The sequence below is a fragment of the Bufo bufo genome, chromosome 6, assembly GCF_905171765.1.
Source record: "Bufo bufo chromosome 6, aBufBuf1.1, whole genome shotgun sequence".
Classification (NCBI taxonomy): domain Eukaryota; kingdom Metazoa; phylum Chordata; class Amphibia; order Anura; family Bufonidae; genus Bufo; species Bufo bufo.
Genome location: NC_053394.1, coordinates 87567165 through 87592659, shown reverse-complemented (window position 1 = coordinate 87592659; position 25495 = coordinate 87567165). Strand labels below are relative to the sequence as shown.

Here is a 25495-nt window from a genome sequence, read left to right as displayed (position 1 = left end):
TCGTGCATTGGTGGGCTCAGTGCAAAGGTTTCATAAGTGAGGCCCCACACCCAACATTGTTCATTTCTTCTGCTGCCTTCAGAGTTATTTCGATGGAGCTTTTCAAGAGCTTCATGCTTGTCCAACCACAGGCAGCATGAAATTCCAATAGGCTCCCTGGTAGCAAACAGATATATTTTACTATAAAATGCTGTGCTGCACATGGGACAAGAAAAGTGCAGCACACATAAATGTGGAATAAGAGCAGAATAAGAGCAGACACCGAGAATTACAGCCAGTTTATAGGACAAGAAAAGTGGTACTGTGCAGTGTCCATATATAAAGAATAAGAGAAGATTACACCCAGTATACAGGACAAGAGAAGTGGTACTGTGAAAAGTCAATATATACAGAATAAGAGCAGATACTGAGGATTACACCCATTATATAGGTTAGGATAAGTGGTACTGTGAAGTGTCCATATATACAGAATAAGAGCAGACACTGAGAATTACACCCAGTATATAGGACAAGAAAAGTGGTACTGTGCAGTGTCCATATATACAGAATAAGAGAAGATTACACCGAGTATACAGGACAAGAGAAGTGGTACTGTGCAGTATTCATATATAAAGAATAAGAGAAGATTACACCCAGTATACAGGACAAGATAAGTGGTACTGTGCAGTGTCCATGTATACAGAATAAGATCAGATACTGAGAATTACACCCATTATATAGGACAAGAGAAGTGGTACTGTGTAGTGTCCATGTATACAGAATAAGAGCAGATACTGAGAATTACACCCATTATATAGGACAAGAGAAGTGGTACTGTGCAGTGTCCATGTATACAGAGTAAGAGCAGATACTGAGGATTACACCCATTATATAGGACAAGAGAAGTGGTACTGTGCAGTGTCCATGTATACAGAGTAAGAGCAGATACTGAGGATTACACCCATTATATAGGACAAGAGAAGTGGTACTGTGCAGTGTCCATGTATACAGAGTAAGAGCAGATACTGAGGAACTCTTTTTTAATTTTATACAAAAATACAAAAACGTTGCCATAAAATTTTCAAAACAAGGTATAAAGTATATACACTTACCCAGCTACATGCATACTATCTCATTCATACCTACTAAAAAAAATGGAGAAAATGAAACTTAGCCTAACGTAAACATCCGATCCGGCTGAGCCCCGACTATATACAAATTTATACAAATTAATCAGAACAGAAACTAAATTACAACTTCTTACAATAAAAAATAATAAACATAAAATAATCATAACAGAAATATCAAATAACTCTAATAATTTTTTATTTTTTTTTTATTTTTTATTATTATTATTTTTTTTTTAAATTTTAATTAATTTTTTTTTTTTTTTTTTTTTTTTTTTTTACACACATATATGAGAAAACAAACCTATACTAACCCTACCAATCTATCTATCCCATCACCTTCACCCAGGGCCAACCTCCGCCTCTTGTCCCTCCATGAGGCCAGCCCTTCCACCACCACCCACACCCAGCCCCTCGCCTCATGTCCTCCTATGTCCGCATAGTCCAGGGCTGGATGCAGGTCTCCCCACACAAAAATATGAACCCCCCCACCCCATCCCACCCAACCTAACTACACCCCACTTACCCTATCATACAATATATACATCTTATAACAACCATATCAAGCTATACAAACCAATGTTAAAATCCACCCGAAGGCCCAAGTTCAGTCATTTGCAAACCTTTCTTCAAAAACTCATCTTAAATACAAAACAAAAACCTAATGTGAAAGCCTCAGCCCAACACCAGGAAAAGTGCTACTGAGGCTAAGGCACATCAAAGGTGAAGCCTCTCCAGAGGTAAGAGACCCCATCCGTACCCACCTTCTCGCACTCAAGAGAGCGAACCTTCGCCAGGTCACCTAGAATGTTCCTACACACCTCTTCCACAGGGAGGACTTTCTGCTGGGTTGAAACTAAACACCGTGCGTTCCATGTGAAGTACCTGATCACTATGCTAACTATAAAAGCTGTGCATGGGTCCCTTCTTCCCAAACCTTTGAATGCTCCATAAGCCCATTCCGCATAGGAGAGGTTGGCTAGCCTAGGCCAGCCAATGGATGCACCCACCCGTTTGTATACCTCTGTATTAAAGGGACACTGAAGCAGGAAGTGCTCCATACTTTCCAGTATGTCGCCACACTCCTCCCGGGGACAACCCCTTTCATCAGAGTTCCTGTACTTCAAGTTGTCCCTTACATACAGCTTCCCGTGAAAGCAGCGCCAAGCCAAGTCCCAAAACTTCAAGGGGATCCTTGCCGAATTTAACAACTGTAACCCCTTGTCTAGATCCCGGCTTGGGCAATCCTTAAGGGCCAGGGGCTTCCAGAAGTGGGTCAACAAGACCCTCTCGTCAAGGGATCTCCTTGACTGGGTCTTGATTTCCCTCACTCCCAAACCCCACTGGCGGATCACCTTCAGAATCGGGGTGACATAAGCCGGAAGATATCCGTGAGGTGTACGCAAATCCTTCACTTGCCCTCCTGTCTCCCACTCCTGGAAGAAAGGCCGAAACCAACCCCTGCAAGAGACTACCCACGGAGGAGCCCTCTCTTTCCAGAGGTTTGCCAGGTTGATCTTAACAAAGGTGTTCACAAGGAACACCACTGGGTTGACCATACCCAACCCCCCTAATCTCCTCGTACGGTATGTCACCTCTCTCTTGACTAGGTTCAGCCTATTCCCCCATAACAGTTGAAAGAACAGACTGTAAACCCGAGTCCAGAGAGGTTCTGGCAAGACACATACACTGGCCAAATAGATAAGCAAAGGGAGAAGGTAAGTCTTGATCAGGTTCACCCTTTCCCTGAGGGTCAAAGACCAACCCTTCCACTGGTCAACCTTCTGAGCGGCGATCGTGAGCCTGCTGTCCCAATTTTGGGTGGGATAATCCCCATGGCCGAATTGAACGCCTAGGACTTTGGCTGACGACTGGGGCTCTGGGAGGGTGTCCGGGAGACCGAAAGATGGATCACCCCCTCCCAGCCAGAGACTCTCACACTTATCCCGGTTAATCATGGACCCGGAGACTTCCGAGTAGCGTTCTACCTCCGACATCACGTATTCCGCCTCCCCTCCCGAGGACACGAAAACAGTGACGTCATCGGCATACGCCACCACCCTCAGAGTGGCTTCTGGCTCCTCCAGACTCATCCTGACTCCCGCTAACGGTCCCCGATCAATCCTCCTAATAAAAGGATCAATCGCAAACACGTATAAGAGCGGGCTCAATGGACAACCCTGGCGGACTCCAGACCCGACCTCAAAAGGGCTGCCAGACCAACCGTTCACCAGCGGGAAACTCTCTGCCCCTGCATACAAGATCTTTAACCAATCGACAAACCCTCCCGGCAGGCCATATTTCAGAAGGACTGCCCAGAGGTACTCGTGGTTAACCCGATCAAAAGCCTTTGCCTGATCTAAAGCCAGCATGTACCCCTTCCAGTTACCCGCCCTACTCTGCTCCACTGCCTCTCGGACACCGAGCACAGCACTAAACGTGCTTCGGCCTGGAACTGAGCAATGTTGGGTCTCCGAAAGGAGCCGGGGCGCAAACTGCACCAACCGTTTAAACAGTATCTTGGCCAGGATCTTTCTGTCCGTATTGAGAAGCGCTATGGGACGCCAATTCTCAATACGGCTCGGATCTTTACCCTTTGATATAAGGATCAGAGCTGACCTCCTCATTGACTTCGGCAGAGTACCTGAGGAAAGGCACTCATTGAATACCTTAGTCAAGAGGGGAACCAAGGAGTCCTTAAAGGTCTTATAAAACTCGGATGTTAAGCCATCCGGGCCTGGCGACTTCTTTAGGGCAAGCCCTTCGATCGCCAGGCTGACTTCCTCTTCTCTGATTTCTTCTATCAAAACGCCAAGAGAGAGGTCTACTCTTGACTCAGGGATGGTTTCAGCCAGGAAAGCCGAAATCCTGTCCCGATTCAGATCCTTCTTCCTCAAGAGGCACGAGTAGAAGGACTTGACGATTTCCAAGATCCCTGATCTGGACCTATCCAGAGATCCCGTACCATCGACCAGTCCCGTCACCAACTTACTTTTCACTGACATCTTACAGTTTCTGTAAGGGTCGGGCGAGCGGTACTTCCCGAAATCCCTCTCAAAAACCAAAGATGTGTGCCTATCATACTGGCACCTCTTAAGCAAAGATTTCACCCTGGAGATATCCTCTCGGCTACCTCCAGTCGAGACCAGTTGTTCGAGTTTCCTCCTCAGACCCTGATACAAGCGGTACCTGTCCAGGGACCTGAGGCTCGAGAGCTGGCGGAAGAATTTTGCCACCCGATCTTTGAATATCTCCCACCACTCAGACTTAGTGTCACAAAGATCCAGCAACTCTACCTGACTCTGAAGGAAGTCCTTAAAGGATTGTCTCACCTCTGCTTCCTCCAGGAGGGCCGAATTTAGCTTCCAATAGCCTCTTCCCATTTGGGGGGATTCTGCAACATTCAAAGAGAACATAATTAGACAGTGATCGGAGAATTCCACCTCTACCACCTCTAAAGGTGAAAAAGTAGTCTCCTCCTTTAAATAAAACCTGTCTATTCTAGACCTAATCTGACTACCTCTATAATAAGTGAAACCACCGTGGCCTGGGGTGTGCCTAATGTGGACATCCACCAGGCGAGCCTCACTAGCTATGCTATTCAGGGATACACTATCATAAGCCAGCCGGTTTCTGGCGCCTCCCCGGTCTTGGGACCTTGTGACTGTATTAAAGTCCCCGCCAAAGACCACCTGCCGACTCGTAAAAAGGAAAGGTTTGATCCTCATAAAGAGACGCTTCCGATCCCACCTGGTTTGGGGACCATAGATGTTTATCAGGCGAAGCTCTTGACCCTTCATGAGGACATCTAAAATCAAACACCTCCCCATTTCTAACTCAATCACTCGTCGGCTTTCTACTGGTGCGGTAAATAGAACCGCCACTCCGCTATACGGCTCAGCCGCAAGAGACCAATATGATGGACCACACCTCCACTCCTTTTTTGCTTTATACACAGCCGCCAAATCTGGCAGCCTGGTCTCTTGCAAAAATAAAATGTCAGCTTCAACCCGGCTGAGAAAATCAAAGGCTGCAAACCTAGCCGCATCCGATTTAATACTGGCGACATTAATGGTCGCCAGCGTCAACGGAGTGAGTGCCGCCATACAGAGTGATTAAGTTAGACGGCCTTCTTCCTTCCCTTCCCCTTCTTGTTCTTCTTCTTACCCCTCTTGGGGCTACCCCCTAAGGTGGCACGATCTCTTTTGAGAGAGACAGTGGTGTCCATCTCATTAGTCACCACCGCCTCCCCCTTCGCACCACCCTTGTCATTCCCATTCCCAGTGTCTGGACCCGCCCCACCTCCTGAGGACCTTGCATCCTCACCGGAGGGAGGCGCGGGCCCTTCCAGAGGCTCCTTCTCTTGCCCCTCCGGCTCCCCACCTTGAACCTCCTCCCCGGAAGAAGAGGAGGCGGAGATCTCATCCAAGGTGAGGTACCGGTTGGAAAGATCCAGGGGAAGAGAGTCAGGATTAGAGAGGTCCAGGGGGGAGCTGGCTTTGCCTTCCACAGGCACTCTAGTCGGGCTAGATCTTTTTTTGGTCAGACGTTTCCTTCTTATTCTTTTAGACTCTGTCTCACTCCCCTCTGTTGCACTCTCGTAGCAAGAGGACAGAGTCACCTCGGAACGGTCTAGTCTCCTGAGTTCCTCATTCCCCTCGATATCCCCCAGGGTCTCAGCTCTAGGAGAGGCATTCTCTTGGGAGGGCACAGGCATCACCCCAGGACGGGGTTCCACCTGCCCCCTCTCCATCTGACGCCTCTCCCTCCGTCTCTGCTGGGACGGGCCGTCTTTTCTCTTCATCGACCCCACTGCCCTGTCGCCTTCGCCAGCACTCGCCTCGGCGGTGGGGGCCTCCCGGCTCGCCTCCGCGCGTGCACGAGCCACGTTGGCGACAGAGCGAGGGCAACGACTGAACGGGTGCCCTAGCTCACCACACAGGTTGCATCTAATCTGCCCACAAGATGCAGCTAGATGGCCTTCACCCCCGCACAACGCGCACCTCTGCACTTGGCAGCTGGCGCTGAAGTGCGAAGGGCTGCCGCACTTGTAACACAGCTTAGGCTGCCCCCTGTAGAACACCATGATCCTATCCCGACCAAGGAAAGCAGATGATGGTATGTGGGAAACCGACCCCCCTGAATGTTTCAACTTAATCTGAAACGTCCAGGCACCCGACCAGATGCCAAACTCATCCAGGTTCTTGCTAGGAAGACCCTGGACGTCCCCGTACCTGCTCAACCAGGTCAAGATGTCAACACAAGAAAGTGACTCGTTACGGGTGAGAACGGTCACCTTCTTGACCTCATTCTGGCGGGTTATCGCTTGCACAAAAAACCCCTGCCAGTCCGGCTGGTCTTTTGCCAGTTCATACCCAGACCAGAAAAGTTCAAGACCCTCTGGCCGGGCAAAACTGACATCAAACTCCCGGGTGCCATACGGATGTATCAGGGCAAAGATGTCACATGCCCTGATGCCCATCCGAAAGAGAAGCTCTGCCACCCTCTTTCTGGTAGGGCACGCTTCATTGCCTCTCCACTTCAGACAGACAACATTCCGCCTGGTTGACCTGGGGCCGGTTGTGGGTGAGGACCAGGTGGTCTCGCCCCCGCCTTGCTCTCGGAAGGCACGCAGGCCATGCCTGTCTATCCAGAAGGATAGATCCACCTGCTGCCCCCCTACTGTAATGGAATTCTCCCCTCTCCTAAGAGCCTCTAGAAGTTGCCGCTGCAAGTTACCGTCACCAGACATTGGTAATGGGGAGGACAATGGGGACCGCCCCTCCCCCCCCGCGCCGGCAACCACACCAGCATAACTTCTGCCAGGCGTAACCGACGCAGGAGGGGCAGCCGGACCGGGCCCACCCCCACCCCCCCCAGACCTATCTACAGCAGGTGCCACTCCAGACCCCTCTGAAGGGGCTACATGAGGCGCACCGGCCACTTGTACAGTGGGCGGCCGACCTCCAACACTCACCCCTCCATCAGGGCCCAGGGCAACACCACTAACAGAAACTGTATTTACACTACTAGAAGTGACCACTTCTTCAGTGGCCACTACCACACTCTCCCCTCCCCCCACACACACTGCTGGGCCAGAGGGGACCGAGGTCACATTATTTGTTTTGTCCAGCATCTCCTTGCTGGACACATTTTTAACAGTCTTTTCTGATTTTTCAGTCTTTCCTGATTTTTCGGGCCGGCGGGCTGTAGAACCACTGGTCCCAGCCACGCCGGCCTTATCCACTTGACGGACAGTGCAGGAGGGAGGGGCGGTGCGCACCACACTCTCATCAGGACCGCCCCCTCCCTCTCTGCCTACACACACACTGCTCTGAGCTCTTTTCTGGACATCCGAAGCCCCACCCCCTCCACCCCTGACCACTCCCACTGCGCCTCCACTCCCCGCCGCCACGACAATACCAGCGGAAGGGACTGAAGCGGAGCAGACCGGGGCAGAGGAGACGGGAACCCCGGCAGGGATTTGGGCATACAAACTGGGAGGGGCGGAGGCAGCCACCTCGCACCCTCCCCCTGCAACTCCGGATCGGGACACCGCTGTACCCGCGGCCGCACCCCCCCCCACCCACAGCCGTCCCCACCACCCCCAGCCCCCCGTCCCCCACCGCCATGCCAAAACCGGCAGGGGGGACTGCAGGGCGCACGGGAGCGGCGAAGCAGACCGGGGCAGAGGAGGCAGACCCCAGGACAGGGATCCCGGCAACAACCTCTGCAAGGGGGTCAGTGGCAGCCACACCGCTCCGCCGCACCTCCACCCGGCACTTGTCCAGTGCCCCAGCAGAGGCGGGCAGAGCCATCCGACCACCAACCATGTCTCCCTCGCCGCCCGCCCCGGGAGCCTTCCTGTCTGGCCCCTCCAGCTTTTCCTCACCGCCCCTGTTACCGCAAACAGGGACGGCATCCTGCGCCATCTTTGCCACGTCTTTCTCCCCACTCCTATGCACCGATCCCACAGCAGAGACCGGGCCAGGGAGGATGGTGGGGTTCGTGCCCTGAGCTGGCTTTTCAGCTGGCCCAGGGCACGCAGGGTGGGTCACATAGACATACCTCACCTCTGGCTTTAATGTCTTTGCCTTTCTCTTTTTTCCCATCGGCTCATCTTCAGGCAATTCGTCACCAAAACAAATGTCCTCACTAATTTTGGGGGACTCCAGGTGGCGTATCTCGGCCATAAGCTGCCCCCCAACTCCGCTGTTCTCACTGTACCCGCCTTCTTCGTCAGAGCTAGTGGGGGGCAGGCATACCTGCTCTGCGGTGATGCCAGTTTCCGCAGGCTGCCCCCCCATGTCCGACTCTTCCTCCTCACTAGAGGAGTCATCTTCCTGCTGCTTTTGGTTTCCAGCCATTTCATTAAACCTTTCATCGTTCATGAGCTTTTCCTTGAAGGGACCACTGTTATCCAGAATAGCCCCCATTCTTTCCTGCAGCTCTTTAATGACTTCTTTTAAGATTTTTATTTTTCTTGATACTTCTGGCCTGTTTTTTCTGGCCGCTTTGTCCACCTTCCCCCTCTCAAGCTTCAGGTTCTCCCTCACCTTCTTGAGGGTCCTATTCGCTTCCTCGTACTCCCGGAGATAGGCCGTGATCCGGGAGCTGTAAACGGCGATTAGTTCCCGGGGCTTCATGTTGCCCCAGTCAGCCTCAACCGGAACCGTCCCATCCCCAGGAGCACTCCGCGTACCTCTTGGAGGGCTACTGTCCGCCCTCCTGGAACTGCCGGCGATGGACACGGCTTCACCTCCGGGGGCTGCAGGGGCCGCTGCACCACGACTCCTGCTGGATCTTCTGACCCCCGAGGCGGGAGATGGAACTGAGGCCGGTAGCTCACCTCCCCTACCTCCCGCCGGCCTACCCCGGGAAGTAGGATCCTGGGTCTTCAGTCGCTTCATTGCCCAGGACCCTACCAGCTCCCTGGGGAGAGAGAGGCAGGGCCTGGGCTGGGATAGATGGAAAAATCCCTGGAAGCGGCTGGACAATCAGCAGGAGCTCCTCCAAACACGACCACACCCGTCCACTGACTCCTCCAAACACGACCACACCCGTCCACTGACTCCTGCACACTGAGGATTACACCCATTATATAGGACAAGAGAAGTGGTACTGTGCAGTGTCCATGTATACAAAATAAGAGCAGATACTGAGGATTACACCCATTATATAGGGCAGGAGAAGTGGTACTGTGCAATGTCCATATATACAGAGTAAGAGCAGATACTAATAATTACATCCAGTATACAGGACAAGAGAAGTGGTACTGTGCAGTGTCAATATATACAGAGTAAGATCAGATACTGAGAATTATGCCAATTATATAGGACAAGAGAAGTGGTACTCTGCAGTGTCCATGTATACAGTATAAGAGCAGATACTGAGTATTACACCCATTATATAGGACAGGATAAATGGTACTGTGAAGTGTCCATGTATACAGAATAAGAGCAGATACTGAGAATTACACCCATTATATAGGACAAGAGAAGTGGTACTGTGCAGTGTCCATGTATACAGAGTAAGAGCAGATACTGAGGAACTCTTTTTAATTTTATACAAAAATACAAAAACTTTGCCATAAAATTTCCAAACAATATATAAATCAAGGTATAAAGTATATACACTTACCCTACTGGCCCAGCTACATGCATACTATCTCATTCATACCTACTAAATAGAGAAAACGAAGAGAGAAAAAGAAACCTAGCCTAACCTAAACATCCGATCCAGCTGAACCCTGACTATATACAAATTTATACAAATAGTTTATAACTGAAAATAAATGACAACTTATCACAAAAAATAATCAACACAAATTAAATAATCATAATAGAAATCATAATAGAAATATCAAATAACCTTTTTTTTTTTTTTTTATATTTTTTATTTTTTTATATTATTATATTATTTTTTTATTATAATTTATTTATTTTTTTTAATACACACACACACACACACACATTTATGAGAAAACCTATACTATCCCTACCAATCTATCTATCCCATCACCTTCACCCAGGGCCAACCTCCGCCTCTTGTCCCTCCATGAGGCCAGCCCTTCCACCACCACCCACACCCAGCCCCTCGCCTCATGTCCTCCTATGTCCGCATAGTCCAGGGCTGGATGTAGGTCTCCCCACACAAAAATATGAACCCCCCCACCCCATTCCACCCAACCTAACTACACCCCACTTACCCTATCATACAATATATACATCTTATAACAACCATATCAATCTATACAAACCAATATTAAAATCCACCCGAAGGCCCAAGTTCAGTCATTTGCAAACCTTTCTTCAAAAACTCATCTTAAATACAAAACAAAAACCTAATGTGAAAGCCTCAGCCCAACACCAGGAAAAGTGCTACTGAGGCTAAGGCACATCAAAGGTGAAGCCTCTCCAGAGGTAAGAGACCCCATCCGTACCCACCTTCTCGCACTCAAGAGAGCGAACCTTCGCCAGGTCACCTAGAATGTTCCTACACACCTCTTCCACAGGGAGGACTTTCTGCTGGGTTGAAACTAAACACCGTGCGTTCCATGTGAAGTACCTGATCACTATGCTAACTATAAAAGCTGTGCATGGGTCCCTTCTTCCCAAACCTTTGAATGCTCCATAAGCCCATTCCGCATAGGAGAGGTTGGCTAGCCTAGGCCAGCCAATGGATGCACCCACCCGTTTGTATACCTCTGTATTAAAGGGACACTGAAGCAGGAAGTGCTCCATACTTTCCAGTATGTCGCCACACTCCTCCCGGGGACAACCCCTTTCATCAGAGTTCCTGTACTTCAAGTTGTCCCTTACATACAGCTTCCCGTGAAAGCAGCGCCAAGCCAAGTCCCAAAACTTCAAGGGGATCCTTGCTGAATTTAACAACTGTAACCCCTTGTCTAGATCCCGGCTTGGGCAATCCTTAAGGGCCAGGGGCTTCCAGAAGTGGGTCAACAAGACCCTCTCGTCAAGGGATCTCCTTGACTGGGTCTTGATTTCCCTCACTCCCAAACCCCACTGGCGGATCACCTTCAGAATCGGGGTGACATAAGCCGGAAGATATCCGTGAGGTGTACGCAAATCCTTCACTTGCCCTCCTGTCTCCCACTCCTGGAAGAAAGGCCGAAACCAACCCCTGCAAGAGACTACCCACGGAGGAGCCCTCTCTTTCCAGAGGTTTGCCAGGTTGATCTTAACAAAGGTGTTCACAAGGAACACCACTGGGTTGACCATACCCAACCCCCCTAATCTCCTCGTACGGTATGTCACCTCTCTCTTGACTAGGTTCAGCCTATTCCCCCATAACAGTTGAAAGAACAGACTGTAAACCCGAGTCCAGAGAGGTTCTGGCAAGACACATACACTGGCCAAATAGATAAGCAAAGGGAGAAGGTAAGTCTTGATCAGGTTCACCCTTTCCCTGAGGGTCAAAGACCAACCCTTCCACTGGTCAACCTTCTGAGCGGCGATCGTGAGCCTGCTGTCCCAATTTTGGGTGGGATAATCCCCATGGCCGAATTGAACGCCTAGGACTTTGGCTGACGACTGGGGCTCTGGGAGGGTGTCCGGGAGACCGAAAGATGGATCACCCCCTCCCAGCCAGAGACTCTCACACTTATCCCGGTTAATCATGGACCCGGAGACTTCCGAGTAGCGTTCTACCTCCGACATCACGTATTCCGCCCCCCCTCCCGAGGACACGAAAACAGTGACGTCATCGGCATACGCCACCACCCTCAGAGTGGCTTCTGGCTCCTCCAGACTCATCCTGACTCCCGCTAACGGTCCCCGATCAATCCTCCTAATAAAAGGATCAATCGCAAACACGTATAAGAGCGGGCTCAATGGACAACCCTGGCGGACTCCAGACCCGACCTCAAAAGGGCTGCCAGACCAACCGTTCACCAGCGGGAAACTCTCTGCCCCTGCATACAAGATCTTTAACCAATCGACAAACCCTCCCGGCAGGCCATATTTCAGAAGGACTGCCCAGAGGTACTCGTGGTTAACCCGATCAAAAGCCTTTGCCTGATCTAAAGCCAGCATGTACCCCTTCCAGTTACCCGCCCTACTCTGCTCCACTGCCTCTCGGACACCGAGCACAGCACTAAACGTGCTTCGGCCTGGAACTGAGCAATGTTGGGTCTCCGAAAGGAGCCGGGGTGCAAACTGCACCAACCGTTTAAACAGTATCTTGGCCAGGATCTTTCTGTCCGTATTGAGAAGCGCTATGGGACGCCAATTCTCAATACGGCTCGGATCTTTACCCTTTGATATAAGGATCAGAGCTGACCTCCTCATTGACTTCGGCAGAGCACCCGAGGAAAGGCACTCATTGAATACCTTAGTCAAGAGGGGAACCAAGAAGTCCTTAAAGGTCTTATAAAACTCGGATGTTAAGCCATCCGGGCCTGGCGACTTCTTTAGGGCAAGCCCTTCGATCGCCAGGCTGACTTCCTCTTCTCTGATTTCTTCTATCAAAACGCCAAGAGAGAGGTCTACTCTTGACTCAGGGATGGTTTCAGCCAGGAAAGCCGAAATCCTGTCCCGATTCAGATCCTTCTTCCTCAAGAGGCACGAGTAGAAGGACTTGACGATTTCCAAGATCCCTGATCTGGACCTATCCAGAGATCCCGTACCATCGACCAGTCCCGTCACCAACTTACTTTTCACTGACATCTTACAGTTTCTGTAAGGGTCGGGCGAGCGGTACTTCCCGAAATCCCTCTCAAAAACCAAAGATGTGTGCCTATCGTACTGGCACCTCTTAAGCAAAGATTTCACCCTGGAGATATCCTCTCGGCTACCTCCAGTCGAGACCAGTTGTTCGAGTTTCCTCCTCAGACCCTGATACAAGCGGTACCTGTCCAGGGACCTGAGGCTCGAGAGCTGGCGGAAGAATTTTGCCACCCGATCTTTGAATATCTCCCACCACTCAGACTTAGTGTCACAAAGATCCAGCAACTCTACCTGACTCTGAAGGAAGTCCTTAAAGGATTGTCTCACCTCTGCTTCCTCCAGGAGGGCCGAATTTAGCTTCCAATAGCCTCTTCCCATTTGGGGGGATTCTGCAACATTCAAAGAGAACATAATCATACAGTGATCGGAGAATTCCACCTCTACCACCTCTAAAGGTGAAAAGGTAGTCTCCTCCTTTAAATAAAACCTGTCTATTCTAGACCTAATCTGACTACCTCTATAATAAGTGAAACCACCGTGGCCTGGGGTGTGCCTAATGTGGACATCCACCAGGCGAGCCTCGCTAGCTATGCTATTCAGGGATACACTATCATAAGCCAGCCGGTTTCTGGCGCCTCCCCGGTCTTGGGACCTTGTGACTGTATTAAAGTCCCCGCCAAAGACCACCTGCCGACTCGTAAAAAGGAAAGGTTTGATCCCCATAAAGAGACGCTTCCGATCCCACCTGGTTTGGGGACCATAGATGTTTATCAGGCGAAGCTCTTGACCCTTCATGAGGACATCTAAAATCAAACACCTCCCCATTTCTAACTCAATCACTCGTCGGCTTTCTACTGGTGCGGTAAAAAGAACCGCCACTCCGCTATACGGCTCAGCCGCAAGAGACCAATATGATGGACCACACCTCCACTCCTTTTTTGCTTTATACACAGCCGCCAAATCTGGCAGCCTGGTCTCTTGCAAAAATAAAATGTCAGCTTCAACCCGGCTGAGAAAATCAAAGGCTGCAAACCTAGCCGCATCCGATTTAATACTGGCGACATTAATGGTCGCCAGCGTCAACGGAGTGAGTGCCGCCATACAGAGTGATTAAGTTAGACGGCCTTCTTCCTTCCCTTCCCCTTCTTGTTCTTCTTCTTACCCCTCTTGGGGCTACCCCCTAAGGTGGCACGATCTCTTTTGAGAGAGACAGTGGTGTCCATCTCATTAGTCACCACCGCCTCCCCCTTCGCACCACCCTTGTCATTCCCATTCCCAGTGTCTGGACCCGCCCCACCTCCCGAGGACCTTGCATCCTCACCGGAGGGAGGCGCGGGCTCTTCCAGAGGCTCCTTCTCTTGCCCCTCCGGCCCCCCACCTTGAACCTCCTCCCCGGAAGAAGAGGAGGCAGAGATCTCATCCAAGGTGAGGTACCGGTTGGAAAGATCCAGGGGAAGAGAGTCAGGATTAGAGAGGTCCAGGGGGGAGCTGGCTTTGCCTTCCACAGGCACTCTAGTCGGGCTAGATCTTTTTTTGGTCAGACGTTTCCTTCTTATTCTTTTAGACTCTGTCTCACTCCCCTCTGTTGCACTCTCGTAGCAAGAGGACAGAGTCACCTCGGAACGGTCTAGTCTCCTGAGTTCCTCATTCCCCTCGATATCCCCCAGGGTCTCAGCTCTAGGAGAGGCATTCTCCTGGGAGGGCTCAGGCATCACCCCAGGACAAGGTTCCACCTGCCCCCTCTCCATTTGACGCCTCTCCCTCCGTCTCTGCTGGGACGGGCCGTCTTTTCTCTTCATCGACCCCACTGCCCTGTCGCCTTCGCCAGCACTCGCCTCGGCGGTGGGGGCCTCCCGGCTCGCCTCCGCGCGTGCACGAGCCACGTTGGCGACAGAGCGAGGGCAACGACTGAACGGGTGCCCTAGCTCACCACACAGGTTGCATCTAATCTGCCCACAAGATGCAGCTAGATGGCCTTCACCCCCGCACAACGCGCACCTCTGCACTTGGCAGCTGGCGCTGAAGTGCGAAGGGCTGCCGCACTTGTAACACAGCTTAGGCTGCCCCCTGTAGAACACCATGATCCTATCCCGACCAAGGAAAGCAGATGATGGTATGTGGGAAACCGACCCCCCTGAATGTTTCAACTTAATCTGAAACGTCCAGGCACCCGACCAGATGCCAAACTCATCCAGGTTCTTGCTAGGAAGACCCTGGACGTCCCCGTACCTGCTCAACCAGGTCAAGATGTCAACACAAGAAAGTGACTCGTTACGGGTGAGAACGGTCACCTTCTTGACCTCATTCTGGCGGGTTATCGCTTGCACAAAAAACCCCTGCCAGTCCGGCTGGTCTTTTGCCAGTTCATACCCAGACCAAAAAAGTTCAAGACCCTCTGGCCGGGCAAAACTGACATCAAACTCCCGGGTGCCATACGGATGTATCAGGGCAAAGATGTCACATGCCCTGATGCCCATCCGAAAGAGAAGCTCTGCCACCCTCTTTCTGGTAGGGCACGCTTCATTGCCTCTCCACTTCAGACAGACAACATTCCGCCTGGTTGACCCGGGGCCGGTTGTGGGTGAGGACCAGGTGGTCTCGCCCCCGCCTTGCTCTCGGAAGGCACGCAGGCCATGCCTGTCTATCCAGAAGGATAGATCCACCTGCTGCCCCCCTACTGTAATGGAATTCTCCCCTCTCCTAAGAGCCTCTAGAAGTTGCCGCTGCAAGTTACCGTCACCAGACATTGGTAATGGGGAGGACAATGGGGACCGCCCCTCCCCCCCTGCGCCGGCAACCACACCAGCATAACTTCTGCCAGGCGTAACCGACGCAGGAGGGGCAGCCGGACCGGGCCCACCCCCATCCCCCCCAGACCTATCTACAGCAGGTGCCACTCCAGACCCCTCTGAAGGGGCTACATGAGGCGCACCGGCCACTTGTACAGTGGGCGGCCGACCTCCAACACTCACCCCTCCATCAGGGCCCAGGGCAACACCAACACCACTAACAAAAACTGTATTTACACAAGTGACCACTTCTTCAGTGGCCACTACCACACTCTCCCCTCCCCCCACACACACTGCTGGGCCAGAGGGGACCGAGGTCACATTATTTGTTTTGTCCAGCATCTCCTTGCTGGACACATCTTTAACAGTCTTTCCTGATTTTTCAGTCTTTCCTGATTTTTCGGGCCGGCGTGCTGTAGAACCACTGGTCCCAGCCACGCCGGCCTTATCCACTTGACGGACAGTGCAGGAGGGAGGGGCGGTGCGCACCACACTCTCATCAGGACCGCCCCCTCCCTCTCTGCCTACACACACACTGCTCTGAGCTCTTCTCTGGACATCCGAAGCCCCACCCCCTCCACCCCTGACCACTCCCACTGCGCCTCCACTCCCCGCCGCCACGACAATACCAGCGGAAGGGACTGAAGCGGAGCAGACCGGGGCAGAGGAGACCGGAACCCCGGCAAGGACTTGGGCATCCAAACTGGGAGGGGCAGAGGCAGCCACCTCGCACCCTCCCCCTGCAACTCCGGATCGGGACACCGCTGTACCCGCGGTCCCACCCCCTCCACCCACAGCCGTGCCCACCACCCCCAGCCCCCCGTCCCCCACCGCCATGCCAAAACCGGCAGGGGGGGCTGCAGGGCGCACGGGAGCGGCGAAGCAGACCGGGGCAGAGGAGGCAGACCCCAGGACAGGGATCCCGGCAACGACCTCTGCAAGGGGGGCAGTGGCAGCCACACCGCCCCGCCGCACCTCCACCTGGCACTTGTCCAGTGCCCCAGCAGAGGCGGGCGGAGCCATCCGACCACCAACCATGTCCCCCTCGCCGCCCGCCCCGGGAGCCTTCCTGTCTGGCCCCTCCAGCTTTTCCTCACCGCCCCTGTTACCGCAAACAGGGACGGCGTCCTGCGCCATCTTTGCCACGTCTGTCTCCCCACTCCTACGCACCGATCCCACAGCAGAGACCGGGCCAGGGAGGATGGTGGGGTTCGTGCCCTGAGCTGGCTTTTCAGCTGGCCCAGGGCACGCAGGGTGGGTCACATAGACATACCTCACCTCTGGCTTTAATGTCTTTGCCTTTCTCTTCTTTCCCATCGGCTCATCTTCAGGCAATTCATCACCAAAACAAATGTCCTCACTAATTTTGGGGGACTCCAGGTGGCGTATTTCGGCCATAAGCTGCCCCCCAACTCCGCTGTTCTCACTGTACCCGCCTTCTTCGTCAGAGCTAGTGGGGGGCAGGCATACCTGCTCTGCGGTGATGCCAGTTTCCGCAGGCTGCCCCCCCATGTCCGACTCTTCCTCCTCACTAGAGGAGTCATCTTCCTGCTGCTTTTGGTTTCCAGCCATTTCATTAAACCTTTGATCGTTCACGAGCTTTTCCTTGAAGGGACCACTGTTATCCAGAATGGCCCCCATTCTTTCCTGCAGCTCTTTAATGACTTCTTTTAAGATTTTTATTTTTCTTGATATTTCTGGCCTGTTTTTTCTTTCCGCTTTGTCCACCTTCCCCCTCTCAAGCTTCAGGTTCTCCCTCACCTTCTTGAGGGTCCTATTCGCTTCCTCGTACTCCCGGAGATAGGCTGTGATCCGGGAGCTGTAAACGGCGATTAGTTCCCGGGGCTTCATGTTGCCCCAGTCAGCCTGAACCGGAACCGTCCCATCCCCAGGAGCACTCCGCGTACTTCTTGGAGGGCTACTGTCCGCCCTCCTGGAACTGCCGGCGATGGACACGGCTTCACCTCCGGGGGCTGCAGGGGCCGCTGCACCACGACTCCTGCTGGATCTTCTGACCCCCGAGGCGGGAGATGGAACTGAGGCCGGTAGCTCACCTCCCCTACCTCCCGCCGGCCTACCCCGGGAAGTAGGATCCTGGGTCTTCAGTCGCTTCATTGCCCAGGACCCCACCACCTCCCTGGGGAGAGAGGCAGGGCCTGGGCTGGGATAGATGGAAAAATCCCTGGAAGCGGCTGGACAATCAGCAGGAGCTCCTCCACACACGACCACACCCGTCCACTGACTCCTGCACACACGACCACACCCATCCACTGGCTCCTGCACACTGAGGATTACACCCAGTATACAGGACAGGAGAAGTGGTACTGTGCAGGGTCCATGTATACAGAATAAGATCAGATACTGAGGATTACACCCATTATATAGGACAAGAGAAGTGGTACTGTGCAGTGTCCATGTATACAGAGTAAGAGCAGATACTGAGGATTACACCCATTATATAGGACAAGAGAAGTGGTACTGTGCAGTGTCCATGTATACAAAATAAGAGCAGATACTGAGGATTACACCCATTATATAGGGCAGGAGAAGTGGTACTGTGCAATGTCCATATATACAGAGTAAGAGCAGATACTAATAATTACATCCAGTATACAGGACAAGAGAAGTGGTACTGTGCAGTGTCAATATATACAGAGTAAGATCAGATACTGAGAATTATGCCAATTATATAGGACAAGAGAAGTGGTACTCTGCAGTGTCCATGTATACAGTATAAGAGCAGATACTGAGTATTACACCCATTATATAGGACAGGATAAGTGGTACTGTGAAGTGTCCATATATACAGAATAAGAGCAGAAACTGAGGATTACACCCAGTATACAGGACAGGAGAAGTGGTACTGTGCAGGGTCCATGTATACAGAATAAGATCAGATACTGAGGATTATACCCATTATATTGGGCAGGAGAAGTGGTACTGTGAAGTTTCCACATATACAGAATAAGAGCAGCTAATGGGAATTACACCCATTATACACGGTAGGACAGGAGAAGGGGTACTGTACCAAGCACAGCCACTATACAATGTACGGCGCTGTGCTTGGTGAGCAGGGAGAAGGCTGCGGTGCTCACAGGAGTGACGGTGCCTTTTCAAACTGCTAAACGGCAGGGGTCTCAGACCCTCCCCCACCGATCATATGCTGATGACCTATCAAGAGAATAGTTCATCAGTATTAAAATCTCGAAAGACCCTTTTAAAATTTATACTGTGAAAATAGCTAGAGGGACATTTTGAGAAAAAATATAAAATGTAATCTGCTGCAGAGCTCACGTAACTGCAGTAATGGCAGATACGAGCACAATCCTCCAAAAACATATTTTAGATTCTAAAATGTTTTTATTGTACAAAAAAGAATGGGTATTCCTAGAGAAGAACGTATTCGCCTGCAATGGTCAGCAACAGAGGGCTGGGATAGCAAGAGTGAATGCATTTATAAGTGGCTTTATGTATAAGAACCTCATACATCACAGTGCTGGTGCAATGCCCCGCAGAGAGGCATTCAGACTAGGCTGTTTTGGGCAGAGTTCCATAAGCTGCTGTATTGAAGCATAAACTCTAATGCTTTAATAAACCAAATCCAGAGGCATGTGCAATGCAGGCATGAACCGACAGCGTAATGCAATGCAAAAGAACGGTTACAGCATTGTCATGTATCTGTAGCGCTGATCCATTGGTGTGTACACTGCTAAGTCTAGCTGTCTTGGAATAAAGCACTGGTCTCAGCAGTAAGCTTTTAAAGACTATTTGCTAGGCAAAATAAACCTGTCTGCTGTAGACTATTTCCAACTGGTTTATTACTGCCTGATTGTTAGAGGAGATTTATACTGGTAAGCAGGAGAATGTCATCCATCAAAATACCAGCCCCCCCACCCCGATGCAGCTGAATGAATATGTAGGCTTCATCCAGTCACACATAAAATGAAACCAACAAATAGAGGCTTTTGGAACTAAGCACTAAGACATATAAAAGAGTACCTCACCTAGATTCCTCACGCAATAACCTCAAGATCTAATTAGCTGAGGTTCCAAATTCCAGCAAAGGTCCTCTGATTGCTGTTGCCTATAGTCGTCATGGGACAGCAAGTTGATAGTCAACTATTTTAAGAGTATGAGATAAAATCGCATCCGTTTAGACAGCCATAAATATAAAACAGATGTTCGCTTTTATGAGAACTTCCTCATTGACATCCTCATTTTGCTTAACTCAACTGCCTCGATATTTCTATGTAGGGAGATAAACGTTCACCAGAAACATCTCTAACAAATGAATAGCTAAACATCAAACTTGTTCATTCCTGAAGGAACAAGTCATTACCATCGAAACCCAAAAAAATGTAAGAGAATCTGTCAGCAGGATTAACTCTCATAATGTTTGGTAGGGCTAATCCTGCCGATTAAAAGCATGCCTTTATTATGCTGATCGGTAGTGGTGTAATGGAGAAAAATGACTATTTCCTATGCAAATGAGGGCCTAGGAGCTCCAAATGGTGGGCCTTAGTTCATTGGTGTACCTTAGCTCCTCCTCTCTGAACTTCTGGCTACTCCTCCGTCTTCTCACTTGGCCAAGTAATCACATGCCTGCACCATACACTTCATCATTGCGCATGCACTGAAGTAATCTGCACTTTGGAGCAAGAAGCAATAGCTGCGCAGGCACCAATGGTTAAGTGTTTGGCGCAGAATTATAGGACCAGGCCAGAGGACTCTGTTGATAACTGGCCTGTCAATCAGAAGCGAGAAACTGAGGTGCATTGGAAAGCTACAAACCGCCCCTTAGTGCACTTAAACTCTCACTTGCATAAAGTTTTTTTTTTCTACATAATGCTGGCACAGATCATCAGAACAAAAGTATGTTTCTAGTCAGCAGTATCAGCAGAAGGAGCTGAGCCGTTTTGTGGGGAAAAATATTATTATTTGTATTTCATTCATTTATATTCCTGCTCATTCTCGGCTTTGAAGTCCAGGAGGAGGTCCTATCAGTGACCGACAGCCTTCCCTCTATGACTGTGCATACAGAGAGAGCTGTCAATCACTGATAAGACCGCCTTCTTGACTTCAAAGCTCGGAATGAGCAGGAATTTAAATGAATGAAATACACGTTTTTCTGAATATTTTCCCACAAAATCAATCGACTCTTCCCTTTAAGAGGATTGATTCTCCTGACAGATTCTCGTTAAATGAGTACTATAAAGTTACCACTAAGATATGCCATAACTTTCCGATCGGTGGGGGTGTAGTAGGAGTGACCAGTGAGGAGATACACATTGAACAGTCATTGACATCATCCCAATTGAAGGACATCAGACACTATGTTGTGTGACAGATGTTGAGGACAACTTTATGGTTTACCTCTGTCTCAAATACTCAGAGGCTTCAGGCCATAACACAGCTTTGGGGGTTATTTTTCCAGTTTCCTAGGTTGACATATTATGACCATATTTAAAAAGATTTAATAGGGTTTTCCCATCTCATACAATGGGGACATATCGCTAGGATATGCCCCCATTGTTTGATAGGTGCATATCCTAGTACTCTGAGAACGGAGCCCCAAAAGTCGTGGAGGGCGCCTGTGCATGCGCAGCCGCCCTTCATTTACTTCTATGGGGCCGGCAAAAATTGCCAAGCGCTGGATTGGCTATTTCTGTCAGCTCCATAGAGATGAATGGGAGCAGTGGGCATGCAAGAGCGCTGCGCTCCCATTCAAGACTTTCGGGGAGAGCGCTTGGTGGTGGTCAGACCCAGGGAAACCCGGGATCCCCCGGCCACCACATTCCCCGCTCCGTTCTCAGTATAGGTCCGGGTCCCAGAGGCAGGACCCACACCTATCAGACAATGGGGGCATATCCTGGCGATATGCCCCCATTGTCTCAGATGGGAATACCCCTTTAATAGTTAATAACTTTTTGAATGGGCTTTCAACTGATTTCAACACGGTAGATGTTAAATATTCATCTGACTGGTGCCAATTCAGTAGGCTAGAGCTATAAAATATCTCAGGGGTGGATTAGTACATTTAAGGTCTCTTTCCCACGAATGTATTCGTTCCATTCCGTGCATTGGGGACCGCAATTTGTGGTCCCCAATGCACAGGCAACATCCGTCCGGTGCCCGGGATGGATCCAGACCCATTCAACTTGAATGGGTCCGTGATCCGTCCGCTTCGCAAAAAGATAGAGCAAGTTCTATTTTTTTGCGGAACAGAAGCACGGAACAGAACCCCACGGAAGCACTCCATCATGCTTCCGTGGGGTTCCGTTCTGTGCTTCCGTTCCGCACCGCATCTCCGGATTTGCGGACCCATTCAAGTCAACGGGTTCGCATCCGTGATGCGGAATGCACACAGCTGGTGCCCCGTGTATTGCGGAACCGCCATATGCGGCCCGCAATACAGCCACGGAACGAATATGTTCGTGGAAAAGAGGCCTAAGGTTGATGATCTGCAGCACAAAAAACATGAGGAATGCCTGTGTATCATTTAATAAATTTGTCTTTGCAATGATTCCTCCTTTTAAGTACAAATGCACCTGGATCTCAAGTAAAGGGACACTTGTAAGCCTCACATCTGTTCCATGGAAATTAATTGGGTCTTCAATTCTCAAAATGGCCATTGAAAACAATAATCCCAGCTTCACAGGGAACATACAAGCTACACATGAGATTCTGCATTAAGAAGGTTTTTGGCATTGATTTTGCTTGGTAAAATCTAGATCGAAGAAGCATTAATGACACTGTATACTAATAGTAGAATATTGTACAGTGAAAACTACAGCTAATATCATTTCCTAATAGTTTATTATTGGAATTGGTTCCAGTAGTTGAATACAGGCTGCAAAGTGTCATCCTGTTCTCTGCTGGCTGGGTTGCTTATTGCTTCGGCCCTTTTACCAATAAAGTCACATCAGGCAAGACTGTGGGGCATTCAAAAATCTCTGCTGATGCCTTGCAAACCGGTCTATACACTACAGGGTGCTTTTTCTCATTAGCCTTTTGGAAAAATGCTTTCTACAGAATCTTGAAAGCGGTTTTCTGGGACATCCTGTACACATTAATGCTCCTCAGGTTAGATCCTCAATGTCTGATCAGTGCAGGTCCGACTCCTGGCACTTCCACCAACCTGCAGTTTGAAAAGGCTGCAGTGCTCATCCACCTCTTCTCAGTACACCAAGCACAGTGCCATATATTTTATCGTGGCTGTGAATGGTATTACAGCTCAGTCGCATTCATTTGAGTGGGACTGAGCTGCACAATGGTCCCGTGACCAATGAACATGACATTACAGGCGAAGGAAGAGGCTGCCGTGCTCAACTGAGCTCTACCGTCACTTTCAGTGTCAATGTTTAAATCCCGGATAATCTCCTTAAAGGAAACCTGTCAGATGTAAGAGATGAGTGAAGTTTTGAAAAATTCTATTGGGCAGCTTCGCTGAACTTTGCTAAGAAATTCAATTCATTACGAATTAATTTGCCACGAATTGATATAAAACAGGTATACCCAGGCCACTAATCATATTCTTCCCACTTCGTGGCCCAATCTCAGTGTGAAGGCTTGAAAGTTAACCAAGCCTTCAAATGCTTTTAAAAATGGCGCCTGCTTTAAATGGTTCGCTTCGCTCAACACTACCTGTCACTATAAAAATGCTGTGTAATCTTCCAAAAACATGTTATCGAGCAGAAGGATCTGAGCAAATTGATATATATCGTTTTATGTGAAAAGATTCAGTATAATTTGAAAATGTATTCATTTAATTTCCTGCTCATTCTGGGCTTTGAAGTTGGGAAGGCGGTCCTATCAGTCATTGACATCATTCCCTCTATGATTTTGTATATACAGATACCTATTTAGATGAATAAATTACAAGTTTTACTGAATCTTTTCCCATAAACTACAGGGTAGCCCACAAACAAGTAGCCCACCTTCAATATCTCCAAATCAAATTACCTAGTAGTAGATCTGTCATGGTTGTCCATAGCAACCAATCAGAGCTCAGCTTTTAGCTCCTACAGGGCCCTGAAAAAAATGAAAGCCGAGCTCTGATTGGTTATTATGGACAACTATGACAGATCTACTATTAGGCAGTTTGATTTGGAGATATTGACGGTCGGCTACTTTTTTGTGGGCCACCCTGTATATCTCAATCTGCTCTGCTCCTCCTGATATATCACATGCTGCCTGCAAGGTACGCTGTATTTTCATGGTGACAGGTTTAAGGCAATTGCAGGGTGTGGTATTACTGGAAACCATCACCAGCTCAGTTCTGTATGATTTTGTCCTACATCGGAGGTATACAGCAAGAGGAAACCTTGGCGTATAATGCAGAAAGAAGGCTGTGATGATTCCCACTGCATAAGCATACTATTAGACAAGTCTCTATAGGCTTCTATTATAAAAGAAAAGGTGTACCATGCATAGTAAAGCGGTAGCAGACAGTGATAGAAATTGGCATGCTGATATATTGGCATACGCTGGGTGCTTGTGAACTTAGACTGGTCAGAAGTACAGGGTGGGCCATTTATATGGATACACCTTAATAAAAGGGGAATGGTTGGTGATATTAACTTCCTGTGTATGGCACATTAGTATATGTGAGGGTGTAAACTTTTCAAGATGGGTGGTGACCATGGCGGCCATTTTGAATTTGGCCATTTTGAATCCAACTTTTGTTTTTTCAATAGGAAGAGGGTCATGTGACACATCAAACTTATTGGGAATTTCACAAGAAAAACAATGGTATGCTTGGTTTTAACGTAACTTTATTCTTTCATGAGTTATTTACAAGTTTCTGACCACTTATAAAATGTGTTCAATGTGCTGCCCATTGTGTTGGATTGTCAATGCAACCCTCTTCTCCCACTTTTCACACACTGATAGCAACACCGCAGGAGAAATGCTAGCACAGGCTTCCAGTATCCGTAGTTTCAAGTGCTGACATCTCTTATCTTCACAGCATAGACAATTGCCTTCAGATGACCCCAAAGATAAAAGTCTAAGAGGGTCAGATCGGGAGACCTTGGGGGCCATTCAACTGGCCCACGACGACCAATCCACTTTCCAGGAAACTGTTCATCTAGGAATGCTCGGACCTGACACCCATAATGTGGTGGTGCACCATCTAGCTTGAAAAACTCAGGGAACGTGCTAGCTTCAGTGCATAAAGAGGGAAACACATCATAATGTAGCAATTTCGCATATCCAGTGGCCTTGAGGTATCCATTGATGAAGAATGGCCCCACTATCTTTGTACCCCATATACCACACCATACCATAATTTTTTTTGTTCCAACAGTCTTGGAGGGATCTATCCAATGTGGGTTAGTGTCAGACCAATAGCGGTGGTTTTGTTTGTTAACTTCACCATTCACATAAAAGTTTGCCTCATCACTGAACAAAATCTTCTACGTAAACTGAGGGTCCTGTTCCAATTTTCGTTTTGCCCATTCTTCAAATTCAGTGCGCCGATCTGGGTCATCCTCGTTGAGATGCTGCAGTAGCTGGAGTTTGTAAGGGTGCCATTTGTGAGTAGCTAATATCCGCCGAAGGGATGTTCGACTAATGCCACTCTCCAGTGACATGCGGCGAGTGCTACGCTGTGGGCTCTTGCTGAATGAAGCTAGGACAGCCACTGATGTTTCTTCATTAGAGACAGATTTCATGCGTCCACATTTTGGCAAATCCAACACTGAATCAGTTTCACGAAACTTAGCAAGCTTTTTCTAACTGTAGCATGGGGGATGGGTGGTCTCGTAGGGTGTCTTGCATTGAAATCTGCTGCAATGACCCGGTTACTGCGTTCACCAGACATCAACACAATTTCTATCCGCTCCTCACGTGTTAACCTCGGCGACATGTCAATGGCTGTAAACAAAGAGAAACTTGTAAATAACTCATGAAA

General features: G+C 49.6%; 1 protein-coding gene across 1 annotated transcript in view; it reads left to right on the top strand.

The window, feature by feature from the left end:
* Window positions 1-25495, top strand: part of PCDH15 (protocadherin related 15) — a 1608479-nt gene that overhangs the window by 1463817 nt on the left and 119167 nt on the right. The window lies entirely within an intron of this gene.